Source organism: Manis pentadactyla, chromosome 3 (assembly GCF_030020395.1).
Source record: "Manis pentadactyla isolate mManPen7 chromosome 3, mManPen7.hap1, whole genome shotgun sequence".
NCBI classification, from domain to species: domain Eukaryota; kingdom Metazoa; phylum Chordata; class Mammalia; order Pholidota; family Manidae; genus Manis; species Manis pentadactyla.
This window is the reverse complement of record NC_080021.1, coordinates 128,998,426-129,025,497: the sequence shown is the minus strand read 5'-3', so window position 1 is coordinate 129,025,497 and position 27,072 is coordinate 128,998,426. Positions and strand designations below refer to the sequence as shown.

At 48.7% G+C, this 27,072-nt stretch overlaps 1 pseudogene; it reads right to left on the bottom strand.

Moving 5' to 3' along the window:
* LOC118926325 (cytoplasmic dynein 2 intermediate chain 1-like) overlaps positions 1–27,072 on the bottom strand; it is a 32,370-nt pseudogene that overhangs the window by 2,875 nt on the left and 2,423 nt on the right.

Here is a 27,072-nt window from a genome sequence, read left to right as displayed (position 1 = left end):
ATTTAAGAATAAATCATGGCATTTTAAAGTGTAGCAACTGCATGCACAAAGTAAGCAGGAAAGCCCACCCTGCAGAGCCGCCACTACGGCCTGTTGGGCCCTGAGACTTCCTTGTCTAGAGAGATGAGCTCTTTGGATACAGGACCCAAGTCGCTTTCCAGAAGGTCCCATATGTAGACACAGGATGCATCGTCCTGGACCAGAAACACAGCCAGCAGCGTCAAGGACCACTGCAGGCCTGTGGCAGCATGGCCGCCGGTGCTGCTGTCCCACTGCATGACTGGGCGCTCAGATGTCAGCTGGTGCAGGCAGATGCTCCCTTCAGAACAGCCAGCCTGTGTGGGGAGGGGACTGCTGATCCCGGCTGTTTTTCCTTTTGTCCTCATCTCAGCAGCCAGGGAAATCCCTGAGAGCCTTACCTCTGCCCTCACCACACAAAGGTGCTCCCCTTGGAGATTCGGGTACACTTGCACCCCTTCACTTCCCCAAATGGCTGATAATTAATGAATTCAGTGAATACATAAACAGTATTTATTTTTAACAAACTTGAATATTGCTGATGTGATCATATGCCATTAAGATGGGCTCCATGGAAGTAAACAAGCCACCTATTTAGAAAAATTACATACATGGGTACCAGTAATGTGGTTAATACTGTCTCCTTGGATTGAAATTTCCACAAAGAAAAACTGTTTAGCTCAGAGACACCTGATGCCTTTTTCCTCAATATATTTAATCCTTTACATACTCAAAAGCCGCAGAGGCATGAGGCACAGTCATGAGTCATCTGTGTACTCGGGATGGAGCATGTGAGGTCAAGTGCTCCAGGACACCTGGAGCAGTTTTCCCAGCTGGGGAGGCAGCGGGCCCAAGTCACCTGAATCAGAGACATATGACAGGCAGAGATCAAAGTGCCTGCACAGCAACCATTCTACTGCCCAGAGCTTGGTTTCCAGGTATTTTTCTCCCTCCAGGAGACAGGACTTCCTGGAGAAGCGGCTGACTCCAGGGCCTACTGTACCAGATGGCAAAGAAGGGCTTGTGAGTGACGGCAGAGGACACGCCCCGGGACAGTGTGAGCAGCAGAATAAGTCATTGGGACCCACCTAAGAGTCAAGAGCCACATGCCCATTCACATAATAAAGGCAGGCACGTGTGCCTAGGAGCCCAGGGAACAGCTGGCTCCACATGGAGGCTCAGCGGGGGCTGGACACCACCACCAACAGCGGGCGAGGCTGCCAGTGGCCCCACGAGCAGCAGGGCTCCTGACATGCCCGTTTGTCCCCACGGGACCCTCTTGAGAAAGGCAAGGGTGGGACCCACAGCACAGCACTGGCGGGCACGGGCCAGGGCGCAGACCCGGATCTAGCCGTGCGGACCAGCACGTGCATTCAGAGGTGCATCCTATGCCCATCAGCAGTGCCGAGGCCGGAGAACCTGAGGAGATGCCCAGGTCAGAGGGTCCTGAGGAGGCACAGCAGCTGCACGAGCTCCTGACAGGACAGCACTCTGCTCAGAAAGGACGTCACCCCCAACGTAGGGGACAGGACCACAGTGGCAGAGGGTGGTCCTGCTCTGAGGACACCGACACCAATCTGTTCAGGGTGGATCTGTAAACCCACCCATAGAGAGACAGGATGGAGCCAGATGGCAAACATGTGGCATGTGGGGAGCCTACATGGAGGGCAGGCAGAGAACTGTACTACCGTAGCTTTCCTATGAGCCTGAAATTATGTCAAAATAAAATGTTTTAACAGCTGATCCATTCCATAGCTGTGTGAAGGACCTGCACTGACCTCACAGGTGGACCTCAGAGGAGCGAGGTGTGTAGGTGTGTCCCACACACACTGCTGATGACCGACTTCTAAAACCCCAACAGATGACCAGGTGTTGTGCTGCCCCAATAGAGCTGTGCTTTAAAACAGACTTTCTTACCAGGAATACTGGCTCTCCAAATGGCGAAAAGGCAATCCATTCACCTTCACTGGTCTCACACTGCGCTGCTGGGGAACGAACAGTCTGGGAGACACTCTCGGATCCTGTCTGGTGCCATGCCTTACAAGGCCCTAGGGGTGGGAGATGCAAAGGTGACTAAGGAAAAGGTTAGGGGCGAGGCTGGATAAAGCTATTATTCCTGATGCAATTTAAACAAGATTACAATAAAAGTAAAGAGTAGGTTAACCTTTAGTGAAGATATTTGCCAGGCAACTCAAAGAATGAGTTAAAGAGTAGAATTTAAAATATCTATGGAGTAGAATTTTTAAATTTTAAATATTTAAAAGATGTGGCACTCACCACATCTGTGCCAACAATAAAGTGATTAGGATCTGAAGGCAGGAATTTAACATTCAGTGTTTGGGTGGTCCCCCAAAACTCATCATCTTCATGGGAAAGGCTGAAAAAAATAGCAAAGATGAACAGACAGTTTTAAAACCATGAGGATAATGACACTTAACATGCTTTTATCACTTCTCATGAGATACATCACAACAGGCCTTTCACATTGCCTCTGAGGTCCTGGCTCCATTTTCTGTTTCTTTTTATATTACTGAGCTCTTGATAATTTCTCAAGCTCTATTTTCCCATTCACTAATTCTTTAGCTATGTCTAATCTGCTACTTAATCACCCACTAACTTTTAAGTTTGAGACAATGCCTCCATTTCTAGGAATGTTCTTTGGATTGCACAATTATCTCAAGGTCTTGGGAGTGCTAATCCTACTCACAGTGATGTCTCCTCACACCGGGCATTTTGGGGTCTTCTTTCTGAGCTGCTTCCTGTGGGCACCCTGTGTTTTGAGGTGAGCCAGCTGGGGTCACGGGCCGGGGACCAGCTCGTGGATCACACCCACGCCAGAGCTCAGCTTTCAGGTCTCCCATGCTTCCGGCTCTGCTGGGCTGCAGGTGGGCTCTCTGAGTCTCTCTCCCTGAGAGGCAGTGACTCCGGAGTCCGGGGCAGAGTCTCATCCTTGGTCCCTGTCCCAGGCAAGCCTGACGCAGCAGTGGGGCTGCAGGGCTTGAGCTCAACACAGCCACCTGGCAGCCCAGTCCCACAGCACCCGAAAGCTCATACACTAAACCAAGTTCCATCCTTGTTCTGGCATGTTCCTCTGTTCCTTTTAAAAGCCATACTTAGCATACTGAAGGCTTGCACACTGCACAGGGATGTGTCTGAACAGAAGGCCCACAGCAGCCCCTTCTTCCACTCTGCCCTCCTCAGAGGTCAGGACCCTGGCCACTCTGTGCACACACTTCTCATACCACACTGAGGACGCGAATGTCACCTACCAGCTGAGGACTCCCAGGTCCGTGCCTCCCAGGAGATCCCTGCTACAGAGTCACTGCCTCCTGGTCATGGCCATGCACAGCGCACACTCTGCCTCCATGCCCCGTTTTGTTCATCTCATGCACAGTACCCAGTACTGAGCCAGACACCAGGGCCAGGACTGCACTCATCTTCCTTAGGGACCCTGTAACAGCTGCCTGGCTGGTCTCCTTCCCATGGAACCCCACACTGTTGCCAACTTGACGGTTCTAAGTAAGACACACTGCCTTAAAATCCTGCAATGGCTCCCTACCACCTCCAGAGAATCATCTAAATGCCTCAGCACTGCAAACACCCCAGGGTCTGGCCACAGACCTGCACAGTCTCTTTCTCAAAGGCAGACCCACCAGTTCCTATGTGGGCCTTGCATCTCCATGCCCTGCCCCCTCTGGTGGGGCACACACCGTATGGCCCATCTCAGCTGCCGCTTCTCCCAGAAGTCACCTTTCTACCCTAGCCGGCCCCTCCTCTGACCCCCACACACCACAAGCATGCCCTGACAGAGAACTTCAGACCCGTGCCACGACTGCAGTGGATGAGGTTCCTCCCGGGGAACGGCTGCTTGTCCCAGCTTCCAGGGAGCTTCACTCAAGGTCACGAGACCTCCAGGGATACCCATGTCCAGTGACTGACTGGACAGAGGGCAGAAAGGCTGGCAAGGTCCACTCTGAAAAGGTGCCCGGCTCAGTGCCCCTGGGGCCCGGCAGCAGCTGTGGGGCTGGCTTCACAGCTCACCTCATCCAGGTCTGGCCACTCCCCCTTTCCCAGCATTGATCCCAAGGGATCGCTTTACAAACTTTATTTGTATAGAACTTCCAACAAACTTTATTCCCCTGATGCCAGGGAGCCCACCTGCAGTGACTGCTGTCTTCACATGTCTGCATCCTCACCAGAGCCCAAAGGGAAAGAATGCTGGGCCCTGGCACCACAAAACCTGGCACCCAGAGTGCTCACAGCAAGGCCAGATGACTGTGCATGGGTCTAGGGGAGGCAGTGCTGGGGGTTTTGGGGGAAATCTGACTTTAGCTATATCAGACACCTTACTTCCAAGAGGGCAAGTACACTACAGGACATTTTGGTTAAAAATTAAATGCAATGCATGTCATGAAGCTGTAAGGGTCACAGCAGAGGTAAGAACAGAGTTCTTATGGAAACCCTATGAGGGAGTCAGGCGTCTGCCACTGGCCCACAGACCACCTGTGCCTGGCTCTGCAGTCTACTTACTGTGTGAGTTTTTAAACATGACTGATACCCCATCATAATTATATTTAAATCCACTGAAGGTGATTCACAATTTCAAAGCATGTACAAGTTCACTGACACACCCACAGTTCTGTCTGATGATGAGGAATCAGGCTATTAACCAATGTTACTTCAGGGATAAATCACATGCTGATAGCCCCTCACTGCAGTAACTGTCAAAAAAAGATATCTTCAGGAAATAAATTACCAAGGAACATATAAATTATATTTGTACACTTAATAAGAATTTTTATGACATATAAAGTCATATGAATAAAAGTAGAAATCTAAATTTCTGAATAATACTTTCATATCAACATTTCTCATTCCAGAAACTCATCTAAGTTCAACTTCAAGGTTGTTTTAAAACTGGATGAAAAATAATCAAATAGTACCAATTTATAAGACACAAAATACTTTAATCAAAGAAAAAAAATGTAGCTCTGTACGTGGCATTGGACCCATTGATACTGAACTAATAAGCAGATAAGCCAGCAAAAAGCACAGGTGAAGAAGCTGGAGCGCCTCCTGCAGTTCCGGCCATGCATCCGCTGTGCATGCAGTGGCTCAATGTCCCCTCCCTCCATGAGAACACTCCCCCTTTCCCAGCACTGATCCCAAGGGATCACCTTAAAAACTCTATTTGTACAGAACTTCCACCAAATTTTATTCCCCTGATGCCAGGGAGCCCACCTGCAGTGACTGCTGCAGAAATCAGAAATAAATGCCTCCCTTCCCCAACACAAGTTGAACCCAAATCCAATTATAGTTTCCTGGAATCACTTTTCACTACTTCATTGTCTGTGTTAGAAAATAATATCAAAATGTAGATGAATAAAGATCATTCCCTCCCCCAAGCAGGAGAGGTTTTGTATTTGCTGTAGGATAGGAATAAAGAATTTTCAGTTCAGAGCCTCATAGGACAAGGACTGGTGCAATCTGGGTCAAGAAGCCCCACAGGTTTAGATTTATAAAAGAAGGGCAGCACTGAGCAAAAAAGTCAGCATTTGACAAAATGCCAAGTGCCCGGCAGACACTCTGCCGTCAGCGCCCACTGGTGGTCCTGTGCACATCGGCAGCACACTGGCCCCAACGCCTGCCCGCTCTCCTGCAGACACACGCAGAGGCTCTGGCTCCTCAGCCCATCACTGCCCGCCTTGTCACAGCCACAGAGCTGCAATTCCTTCCTGGGACGTCCCAAAGTGCGATGCCACACCTCGGCCGTCCCCTGGCCTTGCCACCTTTGTCTAGTCCCAACATTGTCCTCTTGTGTTGGAACTACGGCAAGGGGGGCACTGGAAATTTATATATACTGAAACCCCAATCCTGGGAAAGGTACTACCTAGAACCTTGGAATAGTTGGATTAAAAGTATGTAAATAAATTCAACTTCCAGTTGGAAAGGGTGCTGTAATCATATATCACAGACTCAGTTCTGAATCTTGCTACCTGTCAGTTATAACTGATGCAAATGTGCAATGTTGCTGTTCTGATTTGGCAACACCCCCACTTTCCAGCTCACTGGAGGAACCCCAGGGCTCAAAGTCTCCTCCAAAGGCTACCCCTCCCACCCTGGGATGGCCTCCTTGCCCTGGCACTTGGCCGGACAAGCACTTCTGATCCAGCAATGACATCAGCAATGGCTATGGTTGGCACACCACCCTCCCCATGAGATCACTGTCTCACAGCACAGCCCCAGCACCCACTCACTGTGGCCCCCTGGCACCCAGGGAGGGACCAACAGTTCAGAGGACAGACAGCAGCCGGCTGGCTCTGACCATGAGGAGTCCTCCAGCGGGATGCTGATCCAACATTCATGAGACACAGCTTGGAACCACCCAGCCTCTCCTGCAGGCATTTGATGCCCAGAGCTTTTCCACACTGCTTGCTGTATGAATGTCATTCCCTCTTTTCCCAAAAGCAAAGTGGAGACATGGTCAGTGTTTGGGAATTTTCATAGAGTAACATTTAACAGTGAAACACACACTGCTCTACAGCATCCTTCACATGACTTCCCACATACACTACAAAGCATTTTCATGCAAAATAATTTCGTCTGCACAGGCAGACTGTGAACTGCAGCAGACACTCTACCACCTTATTACCAACCATAGTTCTGAAAAGGTGCCAGGTCATGGCACAAGTGGGCAGCACAGCCAGTTCAGGCTGCGCCCTCCTCCAGGCTGTGACACCCCTGAGACCCGGGCACAGGCCTGGGGAGGTGGCTCAGCTCCAAGTCTGCCTGGGAGTATGGCCCGCAGTCCACGCCAAGGAAGGGCAGAGCACCTGGGGCCCCCGCGCCACCACCTCCCACAGACACATGCAGCACGAAGGTCTCATCATCAGCAGAGGATGCTCTATGAAGGGGACACTGAGAAAAATAGTTACTCAACCTCAATAAATTTACCAGTGAGACCAGTGAGATGATTTGGCCTTGGCTTTATCAGAGCCCAAGTCAGGTCCCAGCAATGCCACTGACACCTCAGTGGAAGGTGAAGCACTGGCCCTGCTGAATAAAGACGCTTCTCTGATTCCGAGAAGTCAGGAACAACAAAAAAGATTTTTGCCAGATCTTCCCAGGACACAGCCAACAATTCAGGAGGAAGGGGGCTTGTCATGGGACAGTGAGTGGTCAGGGCTGGTGAGGTGTCAGGAAGTCACGGGCCATAGACCACACAACAGCACAGACCAGGGAGGTCCATGAGGCATGAGAGCAGCAGGCCTGTGCAGAGGACCGTGTCACATCTGCCCCGACACGGGGCTGCCCGCGCCAGTCTCAGACCCCTTCCAGAGTCACGACAAAGGTGGCAACATGCCAAAAGCAAAGGGCGGGGAGCAGATGCATCTCCCCCAGGGACCCAGACCCCAGAGTGTGCACACACACGAAGGTGGGGTTCTGGGCCCTGGAGAGCCCGCAGTAAAGGCAGGGGGCTAGCACTATGCTTACATGCACCCCACAGAGCAGAAATCACAGCGTGAAGAGCCCTCCCTGCCCCTGACTGAATCATCCCATCAGCGGCAGGTCACTTACTCACTCTGAGCTCCTGCTCCATGTGGATAAGGTCATACATAACTTCATTTCTCATACAGCTAATTACTTTTTAAAGTGGTTATTTGTATCTTTAATCTCCATTCATTTTAGGAAACTCTGACTAAAATTAATATTTTCAACTTAATAGTTACCTAAATCACTTATTGAACCTGCAATATCTGGCTTTGATAATTCAAGCACCACCTGAGAACAGAATATTGGAAATGAGTATTAATACCCTGCAAATATCAGACAATCTGAGCACAGCACGGGCTCATGCAGACGGCTCACTGCATCAGGCGCCGGCTGTAACTGCCCCATAGGAAGGATGTTCACTTCAGCACTAGTGGCTCAGAGGATGTGACTCTTCCTCCCACCCGGCCGTTTCCCTTCTCTGGGTGGCTGATCCAGGCCAGAGCCTCAGCACACCCTCCAGCCACCTCCCGGCCCTGTCATCCAGCCGGACGAACCTCCGGGAACTCTGGGAGGTTTCCTGGCAATCCAGCCATGCTGTGGTCTCCTCACAGACAGCAGGTGCTCACCGCACCTCACATGACTCAGGCCAGTAGGTGGGGAGCCTGTGCATAAGGTGCCCGGACAAGCCGTACTAACCCACATGTTGAAAACCCCACTTTCATCCAAGGAGGTGATGTGGAACGACAACCCCGACATTTCTAACAGAAACAGAGACAAGAAGTGGCTCATGAACAATGATGGCACGTCCTAGCTGCTGACTGGGGGCTTCACGGAACTGGAGGGCCAAGTACCCTCCTGAGTAGAAACGGGTGAGAGCACCAAACTCTGCTTCTTATGGGCGGCTGTGGAGATAGGCTCCATGGCCTGAAGAGCGCTGCAGTGGCTGGCCGGAATGAGGGTCCCATCTAGGGGTCAGAGCACACGGCGCTGCCAGTGAGGACGCAGGCCCTCCTGCAGGTGCCATTCATGGGCGCCAGCCACCGGGACTGGACCGGAGGGTGGGTAAATGCAGTACACACAGTGGGTACTGCCCATCCGGGAGGGGGGCCACTGACATGCACAGCACACCAGGTGGCAAACACACGATGTGGGAGAAGCCAGGCTCAAAGGTCTGCATTCTGTGTGATTCTGTTTATTGCACAACTAGAAAAGGTAAAACTATATAGAGAGAAAACTGTCAGTGTGGGTGGAAATGAAAGACACAGAACCAAGTGTGGGTGGGGTGGGGGCCTGGTGGGAACACAGAGACAGACAGTGAGAGCACCAGGGTCTGAGCACAGGCCCCACCCCCACGTCAGAGCGACCAGGAGGTGGATGCAAGCTTCTGGGATACAGGCCGGGACTGGCATCACGGGACAGTGTCTGCAGAACACAGAGGGAGCATATGGCAGCCGGCCTTCAGCTGGCATAGACCGAGTCATCCATCAAGGATGTAGAAGCCTTGCACTGAATTAGGAACATTGCAGCTGTGGGTGGTCACTGCCACGCATGACCCAGATGGATCTTTGTTTTTCTATTTATCAAATGTCTCTTTTTTCCTCCGAGATCAGACCCCATCCCCTGGAGTAATCTGAGCAAAAAATGTAAAGAAATTTCAGATGCTCCTCAAACCTGCCGCGGCTTTCCTGGAGGACACTGACCGGTGGAAAATGTCGGCATCCTGAGTGTCCAGAAGCAGTCGCTCAGCTTCACATAACAATGTATCTGGGAGTCTTCCCTTAGTCCCACATGACCACTGAGCCACGGGCTGTTCCAGCAAACAGCAAAAAGGCCTTAAAAGGGCTAAAGCAACAGCATGTGACCTAGGAAGGCACATAGCAAGCTTGAGATGGGAACACCCGGCTCCGGCCTCCCTGTGTCCCATGGGCCCCTGGGCCCCTCCCACCCGGGGCTGTGGGACTCAGCAAGCAGGAGGCATACTGAGGTGCTTTGCAAACAGCCTGGTGCTCAGTGTGCCACACCCTCCGTTACCTCAATTAGCTGAGACCAGGACAGAAAAGCATTTCTTTGTCATTTTATTTACATCTGCTATTGCAAAAAGTTACTATTTTCAAATCCCCAAAACTGACACCTGAAAGTTATGACCCAACAGCTGCGGAGAATTAATGATTCTGATGTCAAGGAGCACACGAATTGGAAAATCACAGTGTGCATTTTCCCAACCCCAAAGAAAGCAGCCAGCCCCACTGGCCCCATTAACCAGGGCCTGCAGTGCATAGGACCGAAGACTGGAAACCCCAAGCATACTAAGAAGCCTCTAAAATGTCCGTGACCCACAAGGTGTGAACAAAAAGGCATATTCCCACAGCCACGCCCAGTGGCCTGTGCTGTTGAGACCTGAAGTCACATGGCACTGGTTCCCAATGGACCCACAAGGCTGCAATGACCCTGGATTTCCTCAGTCTGAATGGGTCCTTTGAGCTAAGAATTTGTAGAGACGAAACAGACACACACACGTGTCTTGTCACACCTGCTCATAGCTGAGAGTGTGCCTGCTAAGTTCCTGTTCTGTGTCACTGTCCCCTCTTGGCTCGTGGTGCGTGCCCCTGCACTGGCCCTCGTGCTGCATGCCCTTCCTTTTGCTAAGGCTGTGACTCCTGGAGACATACCTCTGAGTCATATCAGGACCTTCTGAGGCCCCAAAGGCTGTCAGATATCCCACAGGCAGAGCACATATCTGCCATCCAGCACAGGGTTGAAGGCCTTCCTAGGCCGACCATGGACAGACACCACTATCTGTCTCTGCACCTGAGAGGCATGCAGAAGAGACACTTCTCAATCTACGAATAAAGGGAGAATGATATTTCTGCATTGTAGTGATCTGCCAGAATCCATGTTAAATTAACACACTTGAGAACATTCAAGTAAATCTCATCTTACTGAAGCAGCAAACATGGTCTTTTCACAACTGCACACACACAAGGTGTGGGTTTTGAAAATGGCCACAGCTTTACCTGAACACTGTCCAAGTCAGCCGCATGGTTTTGCAGAAAAGCAACCCTTCAAATCTGGATGACACGCCTTCTCCCTCACCTACTAGCCACTCTGCTAGACCAGGCTGCCCAAATGTGCTCTGGAGTTGCCCCTACGCACCTGGCCAGGACCCCTCCGGTCCCGGTGGTCTTCCTGCAGCGAGGCCTTCTCCATCAGGGGCGGCAACTACTGCCCACTTTTTTTTTCTCTTTAGAACACTCCCCTCTGACATTTCACTTGTTCAGTAGTTTTTAGCCAATTTAACCCACCAGGAGGGCAGGATTTGTCTGTTTGTCTGCCCACAGCAGGGCCAAGCATGTAAGAGCACATGTGTGGGGCATCTCCCGCTCCCTGCAGCCTGCACAGCCATGGGCACAAACCAACTCCCACAAAAGCACTTTATTACTCCCCATGTCTTGGCGTGAGGAGGGTGGTAGGAGTGTGACTGTCCATGTTTTGAATGCTACAGATACAATGATTGACTATTTTTCTAGTAGGATAACTCTTATCTTTTAAAAACAAAAATACAAAGAACATGAGGTTTTTTTAAGTTAATGATACCATTTTTGTCACTGTCAAATGCAGAGGAACATACATGAATCTAACGACCTCTGAGCAGTAGGCAGGACAGAGCAAACCCTAGGTCGCACCAGTGCCCTGGCTTCTGCAGGCCCAGGAGCAGTTGGCAGAGGGCAGGTTCACCCGTGTGCCTCCCCCCACAGACAGGACCCCAGCTGCACCCACTGCCTCACCAGCTACTTTTTTAAAAGGCAAATTGGTGACCAGCTTAAGAAATTTAAATATGGTCATGCAAATGCAGTTTGTTTAACAAATGGTGACCTGCAGCTACACCTCTGTTTGGTGCTGTGGGCTTCCCGGGGTGAGCGGTCCTGTTCTGTGGCCAGGGTGAAGTCTGAGGGAGGAGCTGCAGGGCGTTGCCGAGCCTGTCACACTGCAGCTCAGATAGGAACACCACTCTCAGAGCCACACTCACATTTCCCTATTCCAAGAAATAAAGAAACTGAACAGGCCTGAAAAAAGGATTTAGAACACACCAAACCTCAGGGTCCATTCACCTAAGTTCCTGTCCCTCCGCTCATTATCTCATGAGAGTTCATGATTCTAACAGACACACTAAGGAAACCTCACCCTGCACCCCAGAGCCCCACAGAGGTAGGATCTCCATTCCGCATTAAATAAACCTGCCTCATTAACATGGGATGTCATATTAAAGATCATGCTTCTCACATGAACATCTAGTGGTGGATTCAAGACGCACTGGGCCAGCTCCTTACTCTGGAGGAATGGCAGGCTGGTGTCCAGCGGCAAGGCGCTGTCGCTGAGAGGCTGCACACTGCCCTGCACTCCAGGGCTCCAGCGGGGCTCGGCCACCACATGGTCTTCTCCCAACAGAACTGCAATCACCTTTCAAAGACAGTCGTGTCCTTAATAAACACACTCAAGCATACTTTTACAAGAAAACACATACACAAATTACCTATTCACCTTCCGCATGTCTGAAAGTAACCGCTTAACTCCAAGACATCATAAAAATAACCAAATGCACTCTTATTGTTCTTGCACAGGGGCAGATACAGGTAAACCTCCACCATTGGAAACTCCATGGAACAGCCAGTGTGTACATCAGAAGGTGTTTTTTTAGCAAATACAGAGGAAGAGCAAAACGGCTGCCACCCAGCTTTCCTGAATGAGTAAGGGTGCAGACAACATTGTGCACACCCCATACTGTGGGGACCCAGGATGAGCAGGGTCTCTGTAACTGCTCTAACAGGTGTAGGATGCTGATGGGCAGGGGCAGACTTGGTGGGGGTGCTGTCATCTGGGTCCTGACGGGACGGGTGTGGAGGTCGGGCTGCAGAAGCTAGCGGAGAGCCGTGCGGTCCAAGTCAGCCCCAACCTTGCTCTGTGTCCACACTCCACTCCCACCGCAGACAGCTCTCCTCCTCCTGACCCTGACCCAAAGGCTCTCCTCTTCGTGCCCCCTGAACTTATGCTGAAAGAGAAGCTGGCTGGATTTCAAATTACATGAGGGCGTGATCGTATTTCGTGAAGCACAGACTCTCTAACATGGTACAGAGAGGGTGTAAGCACTGGGTGTCCAGAATAGACAGAAACGGGCTCATTCCACATTTACTGTACTTACTGCAGCTTTTTTATTTAAATTCTGAGCCAACATGAAAAACATACAGTCAGCTGAGGAGACCTGGTGATGGGCAGGGCTGAGGTAGCCATGGAGAGAATGATGTGGTGACCACAACTTGTTCTGAGTAACTGAGGGGGCGGGGGAGTGGGGGTTCGGATGAGACAGGTTGGCTGTGAGTCAGTAGCTGCTGAAGCCCATGGGTGCAGCCTGCTGTTCCCTTTGCATGCATTTTGAAAATTTCTATAATCAGTTTAAAAGACATGGGTGTCAAATACCCTAGAGGTGCACATGCCTTGCCAACTTAATACACCTGCTTTTCAGTCTGCATTTATTTTGACATGTGTGCAGCTGGCATGAAGCCACAGACCCAAGCCCACAGACAGCTGCTGTGACATGTGTCAGCGGGTCACCTGCACACAGGGCTTCATGACTGTGGAGACGCAGAGGGTGTGGTGTGCCTGGCAAGCCGCCTGGAGGAAGCTGGACAGCCTTGGTGTGTCGACCTTGGGTGCAGCCACAGTGCCAGAGATGGTGCCATCCTCAGCCCCTAGAAAAACAATGTGACCCTAAAGGAGTCCGCCTCACACTCCTTTGAGTCCAAAGAGGCGTTACAAACGGGCCCTGGAAGGACAAGTCAGAGAAGTTTACACTTATTCCCGAGATCTGCTAGTGATTTTTTCAAAAACAATTGAGTCTTGCTTTATAGAAAGTCTCTACACAGAATTTCCCTGAAACACTGAGGACAATAGTTAGAGGTGCCAATTCAATTGTTATGCAAGCATGAGGTATGCTATTCTCACAGAGTGAGTCTCCATGAGGAAGGGGAGCAAGGGGACCCCTGCCCACAGATACCCCCAGAGCAGACCACCCACCAGCACCCATGCAGCTCCAGGGACCCAGTGTCGAACATGTGTGCTGTGGGTCTCGTGCCTGTACCATGAACATGTCTGGACACTTAGGTATGAAACATCTGGTCCTTAAATATGAAAACTCTACTGAGCAGAACAGCCTGCCCCCAGGGTGGAAGCAGAGCAGCACAGCCCATCTGTGCTAGCCCGCCAGGACATGGGTGTGCCCCTCACGTCGGGGGTGAAAGTGCCATGAACCCTGCTCAGGGCCCAGCCAAGCCTCCAGTGCAGCACCCAAGTCAGCAGCTCACAGAAGCAGGTTCGCTCCTCCATGCCACGTGCTGACAACCACCCCCAGTGAAAGATCTAAGGAAGAGCAAGAAAGGTGATCCCAGAAACCACCAGACACTCCACTCCCATCGGCCCAGAGCACAGAGCTGTTTACCCCCAGACACGGCAGCGCCTTCTCCCGGGTGCTGGGTCCACACCTCCCAGGCCTCGACCTCTTCGGTCTGAATGTCTCTCAACGTTATCTTCATTACACTGAACATACGCCTTGAAAACAAAGGTACGCTGGACTTAGCAGTGGGTCGCACCGCCAGAGCCATCTCTCATCACAGAAAAGAAAATGATCTCGACTTTAAAGTTGGCAGCACAGCCTCAGGCCTCTGCCGAGTGGATGTGCTGTGGCATGAGTGACAGTCACGGGAACACGGCCTGTGCCGCAGATGTCGATATGAACAGTTCTCGTTTTCAAGGTGCTTTCAAAGTGGCACACCAAGCAATTTAGCTTTGGTTTGAAAATTCCGCCACCCTGTCCTCCTTCATCCTATTCTTTTGAACATTCTGGCTTTGCAAAACCAGTTGCAATTTTATTTCAAAAAGGAAGATGCTTCAGTAAAGAGTTTTGTTACTAATAGCTTTGAAATGAGGAAACAAGCAAAGAAGTCACGCCATCTACTCAAGGTCAGAGTGAGCTGGCTGCAAAACAAAGGTTCATCTGTCGGCTTTTTCATCCTGTGACCTTCCCACCAAGTGTGCCTGGAGAGCAAGCTGGTTGGTGGCACTATCAGGAGCATGAGGAGGAGGTGAGGGAGGACCTCTGACTTTAAAACTTCACAGCCTGATTGGAAGGTGGACCACCACCCAATCAGTGACTGGAAATACCACAGAGAAGCACAAAATTCTGGGGGACAGATCAGAGCAACTCTGGACTAGGAGAATTCAGTGAAGGTCACTAGGGAACGACTCACCTGGAGCACAGGCCATGGACACCAAGGAAGAGACAGGCGGGGTGCCTGCAGACACCGGGTCGCCTCTCTGGGCTAATGAGCACCAGTGAGGAAGGAGACCCTTTCCCAAGGTGACACCCTCTGTGCCACTCCTGAGCCCCAGGAGTCCCGCACAGGATGACGGGCTGCACGAGTTCACCTTATTGTACTTCATTTGCATTTCTGTCACTTACTCAGCACACCTCGTACTGACCTGCTTGGTGTTCTTTTTCCCAAAGTTTCTGATGTACATGTCATATTTGTTTACTGGCAGCAAGTCCAAGAGAGAGAAAGTGACAGAAAAGTCTAAGTCAATGAGCCAAAGCAGTTTCAGACTGCGTGTCCTTCAAAGCAAATCAAAAACAAGAAGCTGTTAAACTGAAGATATACAAAGGGACATCTGGGGAGAGGGTAGTGCATTGTAACTAGACGTCGGTCACTGACAAGGCCCACCTTCATCAGGTGAGCCTGAAGTATCAAGTAAAGATAAGATGGCCATACACGGACCAATGATGTGAGTAAACATGAGCCAAACAATTAATTATCCTAATTCAGTGCCCCTGAGGTTAACACAGACCGGAGTTGCTGTGTGTGTGCCCTTCTCAGGGAAAGTGATTTCCTGCATGCTGTGTGACGGCCTCCATTGGTGTCCTGATACTGGCACCCCAGGGTCAGTCTGGCTTTCCCCGTCACCCTCCCCTGGCCCCACACAGCTCTGTAGGGCAGGGAGCTTTATTTCTTTCACTTACTGTGACTTCCACACAGTCAATGCTCAATCGACATGGCTGAATGAGGGGGGAAATGGCCCCCAGTACCAGGGGGGCCCCATTACTTGGCTTGTCCACTCCTCCCTTCTCCGCCCCTTGGGGTCTTCACCACAACCTTCCCCGCTGCCGCCTTTCTCTCTGCCCACCATCACCATTCTCCCCGCCCCCTGCCTCCAGTCTTCCATTGTCACTGGGATTTCTGACCTGAAGTGACTCATGCAGACTCCACGTCACAGGTCCTCACACAGTGACTGTCCGAGGTGCTGAGGCCCAGAACCAGAGAACTCCACATGGCCCAGGCCCACGAGGGGCCCACTTACTACCCGGAACCCCCTGCCAAGCTCTACATGGAATTTGGTGGTTATCTTATTCTTGATTTTTAAAATATCATTTCACGTCATATTAACATCTGCCTGAGGAATTCACGGTGTAAACTCTGTTTCCAGGTAAACTGTATGTAGTTTCTAAAACTTGAATAAGGTTAAAAAATATGTAGCCGTACAGGCAGGAAGAGGAGGCCCAAAATATAATAAAAACACTATAAAAGCTCATATTCTTATTATTAATGATTTATTTGTTCATTTGGCAAAACTTGCTGAGTACTTACTAATGCCAAGTAGTGAGCTAGACGGTATGATGGATTTTTAAACCCTCTTCAAAAATGAATGTTAAATTTTCATATTTACTCCCAAATACTACTTGGATTAAATATGTATATGGTGGACCCTTGACTTAAGAGCATGTCCTCTGACTTACAAATTTCTAAAATTTTCCATTTCCAAATTCAGAGTAATTAATTATCAGCTCGGATGCCTGGTGGCCCTGGGTTCAGAAATCAGCTCTGCCATTCCCCAGAGGCTGGCCTGAGCCCGCCTCCCTCACCTAGACACCAGGGCGGAAGGACCACAGGAGGCCCGTGGCCCATGGGAGGCAGGGCGCCTGGCACAGGCAGGGCGAGCACACGGTGCACGACCCGGGAATGCTTGCCACCAGTCGCCCTCCCCAGCCCCTCGTCTGAGAATCATGCAGCAGTGCTCGGCTGTGGGTGACCTGAGGGTGGCCGGAGCTGAGCCTGGCGGAGCGACACACGGGGATGCCTGCGCGGTCCGGCCACCAGCTCTGGGTGTGGTGAGTGCGCGGCGCCTCCCAGGGCATGTCGGTTGGAGCACAGCCCCCACCCAGCTTCCCAGCCCAGAGGAACACAGCGCAAGGTAAGGCGCCTGTGCATCTCAAGAGCCAGTCACAAATGAGTGAAAAGCCCTGGTTTTTAAACTGCATTGAAGAAAAGCACATTAAAACACCACTGTGCTTTACACAAATTTCCCAATATACCTACTTTTGCTTCAGGGCCTAAGTCTGACTCTTCTCACTGTGCGAGGCTGTTGTAAAATCCACAAAAATTCCACAAACAGGGGCTCTGGAAGGGGAACTGTTTGCATCTGTACACATAAAAGGCTTTTTGGGAAACTGAAACATTTCTTTCAACAATCAAAACAAATCAAGAGTAAAACAATTAGACGCATGTATGATAATCTCAGTAAGGACTTTGCACACAACTAGACAGCCACGAGCACATAACAGGCCTGCTACTGCCAATTTCATCCAAAACTTTGAGGCAACAAAACCAAATTTACTGTGTAGGTGAATCACATGATTAAGAGTTTTAGAAATATTTAAGAATTCCCACCCCAGTCTCCCCATCTAGCCCCTACAAAAAATGTACCTTCTAGTAAGGGAATTGGGACATGAATATGCAAAATAGCTGAGAAACAGAAGCAGATGTGAGTTTGTATTGAATCAGTCGTTCCTGTCACAGACAGAAAACAGGAGAGCAGGCGTGGGTTCTTCCAAAGACTTTGTCGTGGGCAGGGGGCGAGCTGGGTAGGGGAGAAGCTGCACCCTATCCTCCTGGTGCAGCTTTAACCAACAGGCCAACCACCACAGAGGGCTGCAGGGTGTGGGCTACACAGGGTGTAGACAAGAAGCACTCTATCACCTACTAGGCCATGGCGCTGAACAACACTAGCAGTTAACACATCATGCTCAGTGTGCGCCTGACCCTGTATGCCCCATGGTCACAGCCCTGAAGACCCTCCCCCTGTCTGTAGATGGGGACCAGAGCCCAGAGAGGCTGGCCACTGCTGGAGCCAGCACCCTCCAGCACCACCCCACTGCCTCCCATGGCAGGTGGCACCCGAGCTGGCTCCACACTCACACTCAGCAGCGAGTGCAGAGCCCTGGCCCTCTTAAAAAAATCAATGCCTTATACTGTGCAGGGAGGTGGGATTCTCATCTTGTTAATTCATGCTCTTCAAGGACACAAGGCCCAGCAAATGGCAGGACATGAACAAGAAGAAAAGGTTATTCAGAGCTTGGCTAGGAACCTAGGAACTTGGAATCCAATCCTGTACGCTTCTCAGCAACTTCATGGTGGGGCTGGGAATGCTGCCCGAAACCTCCCTGCGCACACAGCCACGACTGAGGGGCGTGGGGCAGCACTTGCTGGATGGCACCACCAGGAAAGGGAATCTTTTAGCTACAAGTCTAGACACTTGTCTACACATCCACACTCACTAGCTGTTCCAACCTCTGCTGCAAGCGCCAATAATCCCTCTGCCTGAACTTCATTTGGATTATCACATCACATTGATTACTAATCACACTAACTGTATTGGTGACTAATTATTCTACTAATAATTTAAACTAGTATGTTACCCAATATTTTCAATGTTGTCCTACTTGACCTTCTGTGATAATTTTTTCTAAGAATGTCATAGTTTTCACTTTAACTGAATTTAAAATATTTACTACTAATTCCTGCAAAGTAATTTTAACATAACCAGATGCCATTAATTTCTGAGCAAAACACATTTCTAATTTCATTTTTTAAGAATCCCTGGGAGAGAAGGCTCACTCAGAAGTGCTCTTGAGAACAGGCCAGAGGGGCCATGTTTCTGGTCCTTGGCCATGGCCGCACCACAAGGCTCCCTCTGCTGGCACTTCTGAGCCATTTCCCTCGTGGACAAGGAGGGAACCTTAAGGACAGTGGCATCAGAGAAAAAGAGCACGTGGGGCAGACGGCACCAGCTGACAACACAAGGACACACCACTGCGCAGGCTGGCGACAGTGCTCACAGCTGCCCTGGCCACAGGCACCGCAGGAAGGCTGGCTGCGCTTCATCTCTGAGTGACCCTAACACAGGCGTCATCAGTGTCTGCTGAGTGCCTAGCACGGCATCATCACGGGGGCATGAAATGCTTACACATCCACCACCTGACTAGAGTGGCCCCGCCCGTGGCACACGTCTGCAGGGTCTTGGTGCCGTCTGGGCGCATGGACACACACCATACTGATTTGCATACTGGATTCCCTTGCACCTGCCATCAGACCCTGCTTCTGAAACAGCTTGAATGACAACTCTCCAATCCTCTCATTTTCTGCATTAATGACTTTTTGAATTTCTTGTATCTCCTTTTTTCTGGCTGGAGGAAGTTCTATTTTTTCTTTTGGTTCTAGCTCATTAGCACTATCGTCATCCTCTCCATCACATACCTCAAAGTCCTCTTCATAGTCCTACAAAAAATAACAACACCTTGGAAATTTTAGGGCAAAGTGCCTTCAGAGAACACTCATACAAATCATAATTTAAAATAGACAAAGTCCTCACTGTGGCTAAGAAAGCTTTTTATAGTTTATTGATTTCAATGGCACTGAATTATAAATCTGTGTACTCATTTTTTTCTCTAAAAAGGAACCACACTATGTAGAACCGTATACACTAAGAGCTCTTTGTAATGATAATATGCAATTTTGTGCTGAGAGTGTGAGTGTCTGTGCATATAAAAATATAAACTATGCATGTACTCTATATGCACACACACAGTATATATACTCTGCATGCACAAAACATATACCCTATAAATATACATACACACATGCACACACTATACATATACTGCATATACACATATGCACACTCTCTATACATCCTCTATACACACACACTATGTATATGCTCTATATACATACATATACACAAGTGAATACACACTATACATATGCTACTCACATGAGCATACACTCTATATGCTCTATATACATACATATACACATGCACACACTATACATACACATCTTCTATATACATACATACACACACTATACTCTAAAAACACACACATGCATATACACACTATACATGTTCTGTATACATACATATATACACATGCACACACATAATACTAATACTCTACATATAAACACACATGATATATACTATATACACACATACACAGGCAAACACATGTGCATACATGCATATGCACATGTGTATGCCCATACACATGTATATATTCATATGTATGTTTGAATGCAGTACACTTGGAAATGGGTTAAATTGTAAAATTATTTAATTGCATCATAGTGTAAGAGTTGACAGAGGTGTGGCAAACGTTTCAGAGGCAAAAGGCCTGTATCAAACAGATATGGGGTATGAAGAGTAACAATAAAGAGAAATAAGCTACTGTTACTATGCTCAAGTCAATTTTTAAGAACAAATTATTTTTAAGTCAAGAAAACTTTTAACTTTTATACATACTTCAAAATCATCTTCAAAACTAGTTGTCTACACATAAGCTACAGCATTTTCTAAATGAATGTTGTCCTTTTCAATTTCCTAGAGATAAAAATCAAGCATATAACAAAAAATTCAATTATAAATTTGAATCTTGCAAATGGGTTGGGAAAGTATGTTTTCTGAGATTCATTTGATGTTGCTAATTTTAAAATGTTAAGTATTTATAAAACTAACATAACCTGACTTCAAATTATTTAAGAAACACCTTGCTAACTTACAAATATGATCAAAAAGAGAAAACAGTTAATAAACACATCCTTTTTGAAAAACCTCTATAATTCTGATAACTGAAGAAAAAATTTATATATGTAAATAAATAAAATACAAATAAATGGCGAATAAATGATTTCTATGAACAAATTCCAAACTTCCAGCATGCCTCTCTGGCTTCCCTTCTTGCTTGTGAACAAATCCCCACATCCACACTGTCAAGAACAGACACACAGATATGTGCTAAAGCAGATGCCAGCACAGGGCTGTCTGAACTGCCCCAGTGACTGAAAAGCTCATGTGTGAAGTCCTCACATTCCCATCCTTGTCACTTAGAGAGAGACGGGCTGCTCTGATCTGGGCCTGCCCCTGGGCATCAGGGTGCACCTGGCTCATCGCTGATCCACTCCCAGCCTCAGCGTCAGCACCTGTGGTCTGGGATAAAGGAGGGGCTCAGTGAGCCTGCAGGGAAGGTGGGCTTGGGGGTGCTCTGGAGGTATGGGGTGGCTGTGCAGGTCACCCCAAGGCCACCCTGGTTTGTGTCTTCAGGATCAGTAAGAGGTGACCAGGAAAACCAAGGAGAACTACATTCCAGGATTCCAGGCAAAGAGGGCAGCAGAAACCAAATATGTTAAGAAAACTTGTATTTTGCACAAAAAGATGCCCGCTCCCTACCCATGTGGACGGCCCAAATGCACCCGTTTGCTCAGTTTCATCCTGGACGAGGGGTGAACCAAACACATGTGAATGGACCTTCTGACACCACAGGCAGGACGGATTTGGCCGGGCCAGTGGAGCAGCCACTGCAAAACCCAGGGGAGCGAGGCTGCCCTGAAGTTGGGGTCAGAAGGAAATGAGTCCCTGGTTTCTAGGGTCACAACTAGGTAGATGTCAGTGCGTGGACCAACACAGGGACAGGGAGGTGAGCCAGGTGGGCAGGGCTGGGGGGCTCGGCTGTGACATGTGAGAGGGAAGAGGGAGAGGTACAGCCAGGAGAGGCAGGGCTGGGCAAGAGGCTGGGACCTTAAGCCCACCATCTTCCATCTTGAGACCCCTGTGACCGGCTGTGCAGCAAAGTGCCACAGAATCAAGGAGGTCTGCCGTGCAGAAGGCAGGGTGCTCTTCACAAGGACAGTCAGTGCTGACTTTTCAGGTGGCAGCGTGGTCCTGCATGACCGCAGGACTGAGGGGACCACCAGGGACGTCTCACCACCTGGGGGCCAGGGAATTATTTGGAGCAAATACTTTATAGTTAAAACTGCCCTGTAAAACGGTCCTTTTGGCACAGTTATATAAAGTCACCATACAACACAGTGAGGGTCACATACTGCACGTGCTGCACCGGTCAGGAGGGCGCCTGCCGACTGACAGGAGAAACAGCTCAAACACCACATGGGAGTTTTAGACTCACTGCCAACTACTGCCCACCCCTCCATCCCAGACAGCATCCATGCAGCAAATGAGGCACCCAGGGGCATTCCAGACTCTGTGCCGGGGGCAGGGGGAGTGGCGAGCTGGCACGTCCTAGCAGCAGGAACCAGCTGTGGGCGATGACAGGAAGGTGGCATCAGCACAGCTTTGGGAAGAGTGCCGCCATGACCAGAGGTCCTCCTACAAGAGGACAGGCCCACTTCCTTGAGCTCTGCAGTTTGGCATGCATTTCTGAAAGCTACCATTACCTGGACTATTTCACACTGACAATGACCTGAATCACATCTGTTTATTTTCTTGCATTCTCATAACCTTCTTCAATATAAATGCAGAGCAATGCCTGAGAAGGCTGGCCAGTCACTCAGTCTGACCCTTGTCCCTGTAAAGCCCTCTGAAAATGCTCCCTTCTGTCCATGCAGAGTAGGGCCACGGCTTCTGACAACCTAGACGGCCTTCACAGCCAAGGAATCCCAAACAAGTGCCAACAGGGTTCCATTTAAAATCTGCCCCTCCCTCCATACTAAGTCCTGTTGTCCAGAAGAAGTATGCTGGACAGTATGAGGACAGCACAGAAGCATGAGTCAAAACGCTCATCTGGAGGGGACGCCAAAGTTAAACGCTCTCCCTTGCATCTGCGCCTCTGAGCCGGCTTCCCCCAGGAGCCCGTCTGGAGGGCAGAGCAGGGCGCAGCCAGCAGAGGGAGCATCTCTAGGGCGGCCAGAGCCCATCTGCTCCCCACAGGCAGGCGCTGCCCTCGGTGGCAAGGGACTCGGGCCCCAGCCTGATGTACTTGGGGTGACAGGGTGAGTAGCATCAACTCAGAGAAGTAGGCAAACAGCGGTACAGGTTCCCCTCTCACTACAGGGGTCAAGGTCCCAGACTCCAGTGGGTGTCTGAACCAAGGACAGTCCTAAAGCTGACGTGTACTACTGTTTCCTATGTATAAATGATTATAGGCCTGTAAGGTTTAATTTATAAATGAGGCAGTGAGAGATGAACAGTAACTAATAATAAGGTGGCACAATTATAAAATATGCTGTAATAAAAGTGATGTGAATATGGTCTGTCCCTCTAAACATCTCCCTGTGCTGCATCACACTTCTCGTGAGGATGCGAGATGGTGAAGGCCCACGTGATGAGATGTAGCAAGGGGAGGACATGAGCTCAGTGCCACCGTGTCAGGCTGCTGCAGACCTTTCAACCTATGGCCACAAGTCGGCTTCCAGACCATGGTTGACATGAGAACTGAAACCACGGATAAGGCAGGGACAACTATACCTCCTTCCAGTGCCAGCGAGCAGAGGCTGAAATGACCCACACCAGGAGGGAAGAGCTGGTGGCCAGACCTGCTGGGTCACTGGCACCAGGAAGGCAGGACCCAGACATCACTACCCACAGCTACTCAGTGCATAAGATGGAAACGGCATGGTGCATTGCCACAAAGAAAATATGAAGCCTTCTGTGTGTCCAGAAAACGAATCTTATTGTATCCATAAATACTGGAGAATTAAACCAAGATAAATTCAGTGTTGATGTTATAAAACATGGCCGGCCTCATCAAAGCCAAGTGAGCTGTTGATATCTTCAAGATCACTTCTGGGATCTTTCAGGGAAAAACATGTCACATATTTTGTTCCTCTAGTGAAAAAAAAAATGTAAAATGTCTCACTGATAATTCCTTTTAATGATTACATGTTGAAAGGATATTTCAGAAATACTGGGTTATATATGTTATTAAAATTAATCATTTCTTTTTTACATTTTTGATGTGACTGCTAAAAAATTAAAAATTACAAATGAGGCTCACATTAAAATTCTAGTGAGCAATGTTACCCTAGAACTTACCAAAAAATTGGGAGACATAAGGAAAACATTTTTAAAAATCTATGTATTTTCAGCCAGTAGCTCACTTCAAGACCTTGAGCCACAGAAAGCTGAGTGAGATCTGCCCTGGAGCTGGGGGTCTCCACGCTGAAGGGGAAACTGCTGCATGGGGGACAGAAAAGACAGCCAGAATCCCCCAATACGCACCTCAGTGCAGCACTGAGGAACAGTGCACAGAGCAAAAGATTATCCGGAAATGCACACACCTCCCCAGATGAGCACTGGCCAATCAGAGGTGCCAGTCTCTGCCCCCAAGGGCCTGCCCTTTGCTTAGCTTCCACCTGAGGTAACAAAACCAAAAAAGGGGAGAAAGGAACTGCTTCACTTCAGAGTCTGGAAAAACACCACAGCAGAAAGTGTATACTAGAACCAAAGATACTAAAATCAGTATAGGAGAATATTCAGTAATTACAGTAATCATGTAAGTATACATGGAGGAAAATTAGATCCTTTAAAATCAATAGTTTAAATTTTGTGTTCTTTTTTTGCAAACATACTACCAATTCTGGTGAACATTTTTATGAATTATTTACTTAATTTCCTCTTGTAAAAATGTCAGCTTCCTTTTTAATGTTAAATTTAAAATTTTATATAGATTTCTGAATATGTTGCAAGTGCATCTGTAATATAATTATACCCTTAGACTGCCTATTCCCTAGGTCAGTAATCATCCCATATTGATTTCATGTACAGCTGATCCTTGATCAACACAGGAGTTATGGGTACCAAGCGCCCTACTCCAGTTAAAAATCTGTGTATAAGTGGACCCATAAAGTTCAAACTGGTGCTGCTCAAAGGTCAACAGTACAGACTTGAATCACATTTTTACCAAGGTCACTACTTTTAGGTGACAAGTCTGATCATTTGGCTGCATGAAGATGACCTCTGGGTCTCAGGGTGACCACAAAGGCAGTGACCATCAGGAAACAGTGCCTTGGGCTCCCTGTTCTGTGCTCCTCTCCCAAGGGCCTGTTTCCTGTCCATGTGGCCCCGGTTCCTCTCATCACCCAAATGGAAGCCTTCCTTGTGGCATTTCTCTCTACTCTGCTCTGCTGCTTCCTTGTCAGGGAATGAATTGCTTTTTCCTTTTGGATACTTTTCTCTTCTTTCCCTTGTGCTGCTTTTTTCTTGATGCTTCTTTTCTCGATCTGGCTCTTTCTGCTTCCTATGTGTTCTCTCACCTTCTTCCTTATAAAGCCAGTACTTAAGAGGTTTGTCTTCATTGTCACCATACTGCGGCTGTGGACATGACACAGGTACAAGCACATGAGCACACAGGCAGGCACGCAGTGCTTCACACGTGTTGCAGTGATGGTGGGGACCAGCACTGCCCCTCCTTCCTCCATCCTGCTGCAGCTCCTTCCCAAAAGCTTGCTCTGCTGATGCACAGAAGCCCACTGCCCCCTGCAGATGCTGCACCCACCCCACCCCACCGCACAGCAGCGACTCTGCCAGGCATCCTTGCCCAAATGGGGGACAGTATCCAGATTCCTCACATGGCACATGGGACTCTGCATGGTTCACCCTGCCCCATGGCCTGGTCCCCAACTCCTGGACTCCACAGCCCACACTCCTCCTGGGAGTCCAGGGACCTGTCCCTCCAAACTCTCTGCTGAGAAGCTCCACCTCTGCTTCCTGCCCACAGGGAGATTCTTAAACCAGGCACCATCATTTAGTCGTGTCTGAACCCCAAAACCAGTATGAGTGCCGGATAGTAACTGGAGAGGTCTATAGTAGGGCCACGGTCGCCTGTGCAACACCTGGCTCAGACCCAGTCCTGCCCAGCAGAACCCCAAACCACACCGTGCTGCCCGCCACTCAGGACTCCTCCACTCACACCCAGGCAACCACTCCCACTCCAGCCGGAGGTCCCTGATAGGCTCAGTGCACCCTGGTCCCCATTCCTGCCACCCAACTCTCACCCGCTCTGCTCAGCTGCCAGGGTGATCTTCCTACAGAAAACATGGTGCCAAGCCCCTGACAAAACTCCTCGGCTGTTAAGTGAGATTACCAACACAAGCCTGTCACCAAAATAAATTCTGTGGAGGTTAAAGATTTAAGTGGTAAAAAAAATGATAAGTACTCAGAACAAAACACAGGTGACTATTTACTTAACACTGGTGTGGGGAAAGGGCTGTGTATACATTACATCAGAAATAATGAAAGACAGACTTGGCTACTTCATAATTTTAAATATACTTACAAAAACAAAGATTCCACAAATAAAATTCAAAATGAAGGATGGCAGTAGGATGTGCAGCAGGGAGCTTACCTTTAAAGCACCCTTAAAATCAACAAGATGAGGTCCTAGGGCAGGAAGAAAATGTGCAACAGTGGTAACAGCAGGGCAGGAACTTCTACTAAATGCTCAGAAAGTCCTTTTCTTCTGAATCAAGTGAGCAGAGATTAGAAATTATAATGCCCAATTGCTGGTTAGGACATGGGGAATCATACTCTAATGATATAAATAATTACAGCTTTCGTGGAAAGCAAGTTGGGTAAGTTTACATTCACCTTAAGCTGGCAAGTTCATTTCCAGAAATTAGTCATATGGAAATAATTATGATAAATACAGAAACTTTATCCCATGGATGCCTTTATAATAAAAAAATTCAGAAGCAACCTAAGCATCCAAAAAAAGCAGATGTGTCAAGAAAACCATGATACATCCATATCATTGAATATTATAATTATGCAGCCACAAGAATAATATTATAGAGAAATATGATGACTTGGAAGAATGCTCAAAATGTACTCAGTTTAAAGTTTATAAAACAGCAAAAAATCTAATTTAAGAAAAATGGTATATGTGTACATAGACATATACATACTTAGAAATATATATACATGAACCTGCTAGGATATATACCTACACATTATCAGTAATTGTCTCTGGGCTGGGATTCATTTTTCTTTCTTATTATTTCCTAAATTTTCCAAAATAACAAAGTATTGCTCTTGAAATCACAGAAAAACACTTGATTGAAGAGAAATAACTGAGTGCCATGGGGCCAAGAGCTTTTTGGGCCTGGAATTCTGTTTTACAAAGAGTGCCAGCCCTCCACAGAGAATGTGTGCACCTCCACCCAGCAGCCCTGAGAGCCCCCTGCCTGGCCCGTGGCCCACCCTCCTCTCTCGGGGTCTCCGTTCTCTCTCTCTGTCTCCTCTTTTGGAGTCTTCCTCTACAATCTCCTTCTCTTCAGTTTGTACTTTACTGACTACAAAAATAAAACATATTTTTAACATTCACAAATGAGCACATCAAAAAGATCTTCTAACCTCTCTCTGGTCTTTACTGTATGTAACGCATTACTA